Source organism: Canis lupus, chromosome 1 (genome assembly GCF_048164855.1).
Source record: "Canis lupus baileyi chromosome 1, mCanLup2.hap1, whole genome shotgun sequence".
Taxonomy (NCBI): Eukaryota; Metazoa; Chordata; class Mammalia; order Carnivora; family Canidae; genus Canis; species Canis lupus.
This window is the reverse complement of record NC_132838.1, coordinates 61,550,517-61,562,645: the sequence shown is the minus strand read 5'-3', so window position 1 is coordinate 61,562,645 and position 12,129 is coordinate 61,550,517. Positions and strand designations below refer to the sequence as shown.

The window sequence follows — 12,129 nt, the reverse complement described above, 5'->3', positions numbered from 1 at the left end:
TTTATTCTCCACTCCTTTTACAGGTAAAGCAGGGAGGAAAAAACCTAGGTCCTTGGTACAAATGTTTTCTGCTTATTTGCTGTGGGATGTATTTTTAATAAAAATAACAGCCTACTAAATTCTGTTTAGCAACAGTTATAACTAAAATGTATGTAAGTTTTCCTTCGTTTTGTGTGTATGTGTGCATGTGTGAGTGGGTCATTGCCTATGGGTATTATTTCGGCTATAACATGTACCTGATAGGCTTTTGTGACCTAGCTGAGGAATCTAACCATTATTTTGAAATACCTTTTGAAATACATCATGTGTGCTTATCTTTTATTTATAAAAATTGACAGATAAATATAGTATTTGAATCTGTATAATCTCTCTTCCTAGAAATCATCAGGTGGACAGTCATATGTCCTAAATGATATAGTTATGAAGGCAAAAGGCTTGAACATCTCATGTGTCAAGATCTCTCCTAGTACAATGATGCTGAATATTTCTAAATTTGTTCTTCCTAAACTTGTCCTTACTATTCCTTTATTATAGATGATGGTTTAGACATAGGCCAACAAACTCCTTTATTTACAGCCTCCTTCTGTAAATAAAGTTTTACTGGAACATTGCTTATTTATGTACTGTTTGTTGCCTTTTTACAATGACAGAGTTGGATAGTTGTGACAGTATGTGTTTTCCGCAAAACCTAAAATATTTATTTTCTAACCCTTTATAGGAAATTTTTGCCAGCTCTAATTTAGAATACAAATTACATGGTAAACCCAAATTCATTTTGGGATAAACTTTTTAGAGATACAGAGACGCTAGAGGACATCTAATCCAAAAACCTTTATTTCACCAATGAAGCTAAGAGTCAGAAAGTGAAGAGGGGGTCCCAAGATTATAGAAAAGAAATATAATGCAATAGTTAAAATTGAGAGCTGAGGAAGCAGACTGCCTGAATTTAGATCCTGGCTCTGTCATAAGTTATTTAACTCCTATGTACCTCAGTTTACTTGTTGGTAAAATGAGCCTAATAGTAGTACCTACCTCATACGATTCTGATCTAATGCATGTGTTTTTAACAACTCCGTAGCAAGCCTTCAGTAAATTTTAGCTATTATTATTTTTTATCATAAGGCTAGTTGGGGATTGCAAAGTCTGGAACCTAGCTCTTCTGACTTCAAGCTCAAACTTCTTTCAACTGTATTATTTATTTATTCATTTAATCAGCATTTTTATTAAATTCCTACTGCGGATCAGACACTTCTGGGTATGGTTACAATCTTTTCCTTCATTCAGCCTTTTCCAGGAATAATATATTTCCCTATTCTGTTTTCCTTACTAATTATAAAATGAAAGAAAAGTCCTGTACAATCCAAGGTTAGACATATTTTTGTATTTTATTCAGTTTCTCCATGTTTCCTTCCTGTTTTGAAAGGTTAATTTTTTTATACCCTAGATTTTGTGATATAGACAGATCAATGTATAATGGATTAGCAATGTATTTTGAATTGTTTTATATTCTCCAGTGATAAATAAAATGTTTTATGTGACATTTTACTAACATAGTCTTTGTAGCAAAATCGACTTACCTACATTTTTTTTCAACAGAATATTAAGAGTTATTACTTAAGTAAATACATTGACACCTACTTATCTGATGAGTTTAAACAGGGTTGGCGCAGTTAGCCTCATATAAACCCTGAATTTCACCACTAGCAATATTTTAGCTTTTAAAATCAGTTAACTTCTTTGGCATGTTTCCCACTCCATATTTTGTTGGCAATAGGCCACCATGAAATGCTAAGCACCATGGAAGTAATTGGACTGTCATGTTTGCTAATAGAGTGCATTTGAGATACATTGGGGGAGACAGTTATTAAAATGTTGGCTGTTAAAATTTGATCATATAATCCAAGATTTAGGCTTTGATCTGCTATCAGAATAAGTGTCATTTCTTTACTGAATAACACATTTATACTTAGTCTTTTCCTAAAATGTTAAAGTTCATCCTTTTTAGAGCATCTCTAAAATCCTTTCTCATAACATCACATATAATTTACTACAGTTTCATTGGAAATCATCAGATAATGGAAACCAAAATGTTTCTTTTGGTCAAATGATTTCCATATCATATTAACATAACTGTCTACAATTTAATTTTCCTCAGACTCAGAGCAAATTTCTCAAATTAATGTTTTGCTTACTATCATGAAATTATTTTGGCTTAAAAAAAGTATTTATTAGAATGGATGATGGGTATAGCAGAGACTGGTTAATGTTCTACGATCAGTTTCCTCTTCCTGAGCTAAGTATATTGCATGGCATTTAATCAGCTTCACTGATGTTAAGTGAGCCAGCCAAGGCATAAAGAGCAGGTGTGCATTCTCTATGAGCTTTCTTTTCTCTTTCCTGGTGCCCTGGAACCTGGATACTTGAATTTGTGAAAAAGAAAATCTTCCTACCAACTCACGTTGGGCTGTGACCTGAGGTAGAAATCAATCTTGCATTAAGTACCCTGTGAGCTTTGAGTTTCCCCATTTCTTTGCCCCTCTCTAAATAATTTTTGATGTGCCTACATAGGCATATTCTTAGTTTCACAGTATTTTATTAGATTTCATATTAAGAATATTGTATAGCACTAATACAATTAAGAAAATATCTTCATTGATATTTTTACCAATTAGTAAACAGTTTTGTGGACACAATAGGTACTGTTTGACTAGCAGATATGTGTATTAGCAAGGAAGGCTTGTTTCTGTAGATGAAGGCTGGGACATCTAAAGATACCTATTAGGGTATTAATCTCTGCAAGCTCAAGTTTGATCACCATTATGTATTTTGTATATTATTCTAAATGATAATTTTTAGCATTTATAACCTAATTTTTGACACTTAGAGTGATGTGTACATTGAAAAGTATTCTCAAGGTATTGTATACAATTAATGTAAAACTACTGACTGGAAAATTAACAAAAATCAGAAATGTCACTTGAATGTGCAAGCTGGCAGAAAGACAACACTAACAAACACACACAGGTAAGATAAGGTTAGATTAAGTTCCTGGCTTATTTAACCAAGGAAGTAGAAAGTTATCAGAAGTGAAGAGGCCATATGGAACAGGAGCAGATGGGAGCATATTTGGCCCCTAAGTCAATAACAAAGGAAGCTTATCTTCCAAAGATACTGCAAAGTGTGGTGTATGATTTTAAAAACCTCAATTCCTTTTTGTTACCATTATTTTTTCTTGGAGCTTATATCATCATTGTTCAGAAAGAGCTCAGAAAGAGCTTGCTCCCTGGTTCCCCTGTTAAAGAAATGTTTACAAACTTTGTTTCTACTGGTCCTTTACCCAAACTCCACATCAAAGCTACATCTCCACCCTGGAAAAGAAAGGCGAACCAGGGTTCAGGCATCCTTGAGCAGTTGCTCAGCCTTGGGCTCACCAGAATTTCAGAAACCCCAATTATCTCCAAAGAGCTAAATGCGTAAACAACAATAAAACAGAACATAGAGGACATAGAAGTCACAGGCCTAGCTGAGTACACAGAATATACCTAATATCACTGATAATACAATAACTCCAAGGAAAATTATAAAAAATACTGTCTACTTTTGTATATTGATTTGTTTGCAAAGTATTTGCATGTACATTTCATCCTTACAACTTTACCACCCAAATATAATCTATTAACATTCATATATATGATATATATAATCTCTTAACATTCAAATACATATATATATATATATATCCAGTATTTTTCATGCACTTAAGTGTAATCTTTATATTTAGACAGAACTGTGATCGTATTGTGCAGATTATTTTAAATTCCTTGTTTATTAATAGTACAATAAAAGCGGTGCTCAATCTTTAAACTCAAACATGGTGCTCCTAGAAATTATATTTATTTGCCTAATATGGGATCACTTGATAGTGAAATAAATTTTAAGCTAATAGCAAATATTTAAGAGTCTACTCTGTTAAGACATCAAATATAAGAAAATCTCTGCCTCCAAGGAACTTATGACTGAAAATGACAAAACTTGTACAAGAAAAGATGAGAGTAAAAGTGCATATTTTATAAAGCCTGAGGAGTATCAAGAACAATTGTGATAGGAAGATTCAGAGGAAGGAGGTATTATCTCAAGATAAGTGTACATGAGGGTAGCAGGATTTTCATGAACAACAATAGGAATAAAACAAACCAACAGGAGGAGCAGTAGAGGGCATATTGAGAATAGCCTGAGCAGAGTCAGAGTTTAAGAAGCAATGAAGGAGTTTGAGTAAAACCCTGTAGGTAGTATGGAAATTTTGTTTAAGGGAAAATACTGGAAGATAAACTTGACTGGACAAATAATTCAGACCTTCTGTAGGTTGTAATACTGAAGATTTTCCAACAGAAGAGGAACATTATGTGGTAATTAATACTGAAACTTAAACATCTTTGAATATTCAGGTAACTAACTTAGATCTAATTTGCTTTATTTCAAATTCTCTTTAAAGAATTTCAACTTAGCGGGATCCCTGGGTGGCGCAGCGGTTTGGCGCCTGCCTTTGGCCCAGGGCGCGATCCTGGAGACCCGGGATCGAATCCCACGTCGGGCTCCCGGTGCATGGAGCCTGCTTCTCCCTCTGCCTGTGTCTCTGCCTCTCTCTCTCTCTCTCTCTCTCTGTGACTATCATAAATAAATAAAATTAAAAAAAAAAGAATTTCAACTTAGCAATCACCTTTTATTTACTCAACAAACTTTATGAAATAAATTTATTAATCTATTTATGACTGAAATGCTATATTGAAAATATAAAATCAAAATTTTCTATTCTTTATTATTTTATCATATACCATATACCTCATAGTTATTTCCTGATAGTGCACATCTCTAGAACTTTTTAAGCTGTGATTTATGCTAATAAGGAGCATTCTCATTCAAATTGACTTAAAGCAGGATTTTTAAATTTCTCCTTAAAGGGTATTTGAAATACAATTCTATAAGGCACATGAAGGTGAAGAGGTTTGCATTCAGAATAAAAAGAAAATCTTCAGCAATTCTAGAACCAGAATCTATTCAAGAGAGAATGAAAACTGCTAAATTTTTCTAATGAAGTAATTATTTCAAGCTGTGTTTCTTAAGGAATATGAAGTAATTAAGTTTATGAGTCCTTAATGAGAACAAAGCTAAAATAAAACACTGTACAGAATCCTCTTGACTGTTACAACACAACCATAGAGAGTAGATGAAAGAAAGGATGTAACCTTGAAAGGCCACCATCCGTACTGTTGTTTAAGTTTTTATTTAATGTCCACTGTTTTTGCTTTGTGAGGGGATCCTGACAGTCTTTTTTGTAAAAAGATTTTATTATTTTTTCATGAGAGAGAGAATGAGAGGGGGGTGGGGGAGAAGCAGGCTCCATGCAGGGAGCCCGACGTGGGACTCGATCCCAGGACTCCAGGATCACGCCCTGGGCCGAAGGCAGGTGCTAAACCACTGAGCAACCTGGGAATCCCTTGACAGTTGTTTTAATGCTGTTTTTTTTTTTTTAAGATTTTATTTATTTATTCATATATATATATATATATATATATAGAGAGAGAGAGAGAGAGAGAGAGGCAGAGACACAGGCAGAAGGAGAAGCAGGCTCCATGCCAGGAGCCTGATGTGGGACTCGATCCCGGGACTCCAGGATCGCACCCTGGACCAAAGGCAGGCGCCAAACCACTGAGCCACCCAGGGATCCCTTTTTTTTTTTAATGTCATTTTTAAATGCTGTATGGACATTGGCCCTGGACAAGGCTCTTGCTTTGGAAATGTACCTGTTCTCCATCATTCGCCCACAGTTCCTTAGGGAACCAACTGCTTTGATTCTTTCTGATCTCCTTCCCATGTATCCGTGTTCAATATTCTAGTCTAGAGTTTTACCTAACTTTAAACTCCTTTCAAACTTAATCATATTGCATAGTGCAGTGAAGAACTTTGGGACAGAATTGTTAATAACATATATTCCAATCTTGGTACCCATGAGCGACTTACCATGTCATCTCAGCACGTGAATGTTTATGGACCTCATTTCTTCTGGTGTAAAATAAAGGTACTAACCAACTAACTTCTTGGGATCATCGTAGTCTAAACTTTGGTTCTAATATTTTGTGCCATGTTACTGAAAATTCGGCGATCTCCTTTCCATATCCCATTGGCATTTAATGAGTATTCAGCACTTCAAAAATGATAACCAGGTATTGAGAAAGACTGTCTTAAAAGTTTGCCTTTGAATATAAACAGTAAAATACTGCTGCCTATTAGAATTCCTTACATTGAGGATGCATTATGACAGATGTTATTATGTAGCTTCATTTTATTCCCATTCTCTTTAATTTCAGTTTAAACAAAATCCCTAATCAACACTATTTTTAGCATGGGGAGGGAAGAGAGCTAGTTTCTTTCCCTGAATGCTGCAAAGGCAAGATCTGAAACCTTTACAGTAACCTTGGAAGTAAATTGGGTTTTAAGGATATTAAGTGCTCAGAAAGAGAGTAGGAAAGGCCATCTGTTTAGATTCCTTTGTTGTTATTTTTAATTTGATGGCAACATTGCTAGTGCAGATGAGGTTGGGAAAATAGGCGAGACTATATAGTGCTTGGATTCATAACATTTGCTTTGAACAGTGTTTAGCAATTACCAGCAAAAATTCATCCTTTTAAAGTATTGAACATTTAAAATTTATTAGGATAGAAATACAAAATTTTATATTTTAAAAGAAGTAAAACCTCTAAAGCAATACTTTTATGTACAGTTGGCAGAGAAACAAAGTGTTTGAAAGCAATCTGGCAATATCTGTTAAAAATCCATATACCTTCAGACCCGGTAATCCTCCTTGGAGGTGATTCCCCCCACCCCCACCCCCCCAAAAAAGGCATCCATATGAAATACACTGGTTTGAGGATATTCATGGTAGTGTTGCTTCTAATGATGAAAACCCAGGAACAATGTGAAGGCCCATCAGTAAGAAAAGGGTGACTACATCACGGTACTTCCACACACTGTGCCATTAAAGCAAATGACTTAGAGCTCTCTCAGCTAACCTGAAGGATTTTCTTGAAGTATTTTTAAATGCAAAAAGAAAGATACACAAAAAATACAGTATAAGACTTTTTTGTTAAACAAAATCTCTCTCTGTGTGTGTGTATCTAAACTGTTATATGAGCCCAAAGAAAAATATAGTGAAACAGAAACTTAATTGTTAGTTTGAATGTTGTGGAGGGTGCAGGTATACTGACATATGGAAAAAAAGATGAAAAAACCCTCCACAAGATTTTAGCAGTGGAATTAAAAAATGTAAAAAACACAAATTTTGCATTAACTCTTATTTTCTGACTCAAATTTATCACAGAAATTCTTGCAACTTTTTAAACCATAAAAAATCCCTGTTTTGACTGACCAATGTTAAACCACTGAGAATTATCAGAACATCAATTTGGCTCCACAAATTTAACCTTTGGAACATGATGAAAAAATTAATGCACATGAGGTCAAGGAAAGTAATGAGAGGTTTGAGGCCAAAATGATATAGTATGGCTAAAAAGAAAGGGGATTGATATCTTCATGTGAATAAGCCAGTCTAATAGCATTATATTCATAATACTATATATGGTTGCTTTCCAAGATTGAAAAAAAAAAACTTGGGGTGCTAAAGTAGTTCTAGTGATTGACAAAATAATGTAATTATCATGCTACTCAATTGGAAAACTTCTAACCACCTTGAGTAGACAATGGTAATGATGACTATTTAGCTTACTCTAGAGGGCCATTCATTTCAGGAAACAAATCGAAGCAGCAATTACCATTAATTTATATGGAAAAATTTTTGAGCATTCACAGGCCCCAAAAATAACTTCTCAGGCTTTTCTGATACCTTAGGCCACATCTTACTAACGGATGCACACACACACTCAAAAAACTGAGATAAAGCAGATACAGACACAGTCAAAACTCTGATGGCTGGATGCTGAGATGCTGTGTGTAGTTTCCAGGGAAGGAGCATGGAAGTGTCACTCCCACTGCTTGGGGTGTACTGCCTCTGTAACTGCTCTCTACAAAATGAATGCTGAGTGCTGTTTTCTCTATTCATCCTTTTTCATAAATGCAGAAATCCTTTTCAGATTTTTGTTAGTGAAAATGGGTACTAATGTAGGTCTTTGGTAAAAAAGTAGTGACATAATGCAAACCTTTGAAAAGTGGGGGATCCTTGTATTAGGATTAAAGGTCTTGAGTAATAGGGTTTGGCCAAGACCAGGGTAGTTCCATACGGCTCAAGTTTCAATAGACTCTCAAAGGTCTGTGGCCTCTCTCAGGACACAGGGTAATTTTTAATGAGTGAGTCTAAACTTAGGAGGAAGAGGTATGTCACACAAATACCTCCTTAGCCTGGTCCTTGAGGAATGTGACAAAACTTACTAAAAATATATATATTTTTTGGGTGGAACAAAAGATTTTAATCACTGAGAAATCGTTATCTTAGGTGACCAAAATCAGCGTTCCACAGAGAGAAATTTCTCTGTTGAGATGGAAGGAGCTATGGCTCCTGGGGGATGCTTGGAGAGGGATGGTAGCACCTACAACATTGAATAGTCAGGTGCAATGGGAGAGAGGAGTCATAAACTACAATCGCAGTAATGGCTGAGGCTGCAGAGTAGAAGGTTAGGAACATTAGCGAATTGATATTGGGGATTAGGATAGTGTGACTGTCACTGGGGATTTTCTCCTGTTTGTTCTAGTTTCATTTGAGGAGTGGATGAAGTTGAAATTTCTTTAACTGTGAGTCTTAAGTTAGTGGCTTCCAGGATTACAGTTCAGCCCCTTGATTTTCCTCATGGCTGGTAAATAATAGGAGTGATCTTTATGCATACATTTATTAGTTTGTTCAACAAATATGTTTTAAATTCATCCACTGGCAGATTTTATTTTGTACATATATAAACCAAACAGGTAGACTTAGACTATGCCTCTACCTTCCAACCCCCAATCCTGGAGTCCTAGTTCTTCCTAAATTAATGCTCCATGTTTTCAGAAAGTACTCAATTTTGATTTCTGTCCCAATTCTCTGTCCTAATTCCTTCACCCTCCATGACTGATGACTGTACCAGGACTAGGTTTTTCCGTGGATTCATCTCTTTGTTTATATTCAAGAATTACCTCCAAACCTGGCTTATGTGTCAATACAGTTCCCTTCTTTCCATCTTCAGAAATTATTTTTATTCCCAATTTCAAACCTCAAAACTGTTATGGATTAAATATTTTTTTACCTAGTTCGCATTATCTTGATTGGATTTTAGAAGGAGGGATAATAGTGTAACAGGAAGATATTGGAAACAAGCAGCTAGCTGGTAATCAAGTGACTAGGGGCAGAATGAGTGTAGAGGAGATTAGATGAGGTTACTCTGATAATCCAAGGCAAAATTTTTGCTTTTATGTTTTTTATTTGAAATCAGAAATTTAAAAAAAAAAAAGAAATTTTCCTCTTAGTATCTCAAGGCAAAATTAGAAGATTTAAAAGTTACAAAGAGTAATAATTTACCAAAACCTTAACAATGTTTCAGAATTTTTAGCATTGGGTTGTTTTTCTTTCTTTAAGTAGAATCATCTGTCCTCCTTAGTTGACATGTTACTAGTGAGGCTATACTTTTAATAGCATATTAAATATTTTGAAAATATTTTTAATACCTGAGTTTACATAATTGTCTCAGACTCCTACTTTGATACTTTTTTGGCAGTTGCACAAATGCCTGCAATCATACCAAATAGACTCATATTTATATAACTGACAAAGAAATACATTAAAAAAAATAAAGATGCACCAACTAACAAAATCTCAAAGGAAAACAAAACATAAGCTGAAAATTTCAAAAGTTGGGCTTGAAAACATAGAAATTTAGTTAGGGCTCAGCTGGAAACACAGTCACAAGGCCTCATATTTGATCAGAACCTGAACCCTACCTATACGTGCAAAAAGTGTGTGCCTCCTTCTTTTGGCTATTTAGTCCAATTTCATTATACTCACCATAGGTGTTTGAAGGAAGAACAGAAAAGCCCAAACTAATGATTTTTTGTAGAGCCATAAATCTGTACAATGGCCAAAAGCTATTGCTATGTTGTTTTCTGTAGTGGCACAGACCACTTTTCCTCTGGGCAGTCACTGCTTGAAATAATTACTGACATTAATGATGCAAGCTCCTGAATTTAATAGATCTAGGTTTATGTTGTCATCCATCAGTGTGCAAACTTCTTCTATCTTCTCTGCTATTACTAAAAGTTTCCTTAAATGTTTTAAGATATTTTACTGACCCAGTGATGCATTTTAACTACAAGGAAGCACCGGGCAAAAATTCTACCTCTCTGAGTTTTATGTATATTACGGTAGTTATATCAGTACATTTTTTTTTTTTTGCCAAAACTTCAACACAATTGATGCAAATGAGGTCCATACAACACATCATCTTAGTCTCTCATATATGACTTTATAACACAATACGTTGTCACCAGTTAATAAAGGTCTCGGTGCAATAACAGTTTTTCTAGTCTTCATAAAAGAGAGAGTTTATATAACCTCTACCCTTTTCTGTTGCTGAAATAAGTATAAGATGGATTTTCCTGAACTCTTAGTAGGGAAGTGTAGGCCAGGAGACATTCCTAGCTTCAGCTCTAGGGTTCCCTTTTTCAGAGGTTATTTTGAGGTGTACAAAAATATGACCTTTCTATGTCCCTTCTTTTTTTTTTTTTTTTTTTTTTATTTATTCATGATAGTCACAGAGAGAGAGAAAGAGAGGCAGAGACACAGGCAGAGGGAGAAGCAGGCTCCATGCACCGGGAGCCCGACGTGGGATTCGATCCCGGGTCTCCAGGATCGCGCCCTGGGCCAAAGGCAGGCGCCAAACCGCTGCGCCACCCAGGGATCCCTCTATGTCCCTTCTACTCTCCTTCCCCATTTTTATCTGTAAGATCTGTCCTGTTTCTTAGTCAGTGTGTCCCTGTCTGGCTCAACTTAGATTCCCTGAGTAAATTCTCTTTTAGGGCTTTATCCTGGAAGAGGGCTTGTATTGGCTAGTTTCAAAAGTTTCTTTGGCTTGTATCACCTAAGCACCACCTGAATTTTGTGTTTCCCCTAACTCTTACCCCTGAATTCTGTCATAGATCTGTCTACTCTTCTCAGATTGGCCTGCTGGGTTTTCTTTTCTTTTTTTAAAGATTTTATTTATTTATTCATGAGAGACACTGGCAGAGGGAGAAGCAGGCTCCCACAGGGAGCCTGATGTGGGACTGTATTCTAGGACCTCAGGATCACACCTTGAACTGAAGGCAGCCGTTCAACCACTTAGCCACTCAGGTGTTCCAGGCCTACTGAGCTTTCTATGTTGGGAAGAGACTCTGTTTTAGAGTCTGGGATTCAGATTCAGATTCTGGGATTCTTATGTCTTTTTGCTTTACCTTTGCTTCTTGTTGGGCACTTTGATACCACATATATTCTGTTATGTTTGGCCACATCCACTTAGATTTTGGAGTCTTTCGACATCACTTGTCTTTTACTTTGTTGTAGCTTTTGTCTATTGAATTTTTACGTTTGCTATCTTAATTACTTTGATTTTGTAGGGGCTTAGGGAATTTACCCAAGCCTGTAACCTCAGTCTTGCTCCAACTTCCCCTATTATTTCTTCTTGACTCTGTTTTGCTAAATTATGTTTTTCTAGGAATTTGTCCATTCTGTTTTAAATTTTATTTTGTTGAGAAATATAACGTATATACAGAAAGATACACAAATAAAATGTAAAGCTTATGAATTTTCCTAGTGACACTCTGTGTAACCATCAGTCAGCTCAAGAAGGAGAATTTGCATTTTCTAATTTCTTTTTGACTTCCTCTTTGACCCTTGAGTTAATTAGAAGTGTGCTATTTAATTTCCAAATATTTGGATATTTTCCAGACATATTATGGTTATTAATTTCTAGTTTAAATCTGTATGATCAGAGAATAGCTTTTATATGATATTAATTTTTTAAAAATCTGTTAAGCCCTTTTAAGGCCTAATATGTGAACTACTTGGTGATTGTTTCATGTATACTTTATGACTGTATATTCTGATGTTGGTAGTGG

At 35.4% G+C, this 12,129-nt stretch overlaps 1 long non-coding RNA gene across 3 annotated transcripts in view; it reads right to left on the bottom strand.

Moving 5' to 3' along the window:
- The window catches only part of LOC140636712 (uncharacterized), a 118,081-nt gene that overhangs the window by 83,475 nt on the left and 22,477 nt on the right, over positions 1-12,129 (bottom strand). The gene's annotated exons all lie outside the window — the stretch shown is intronic.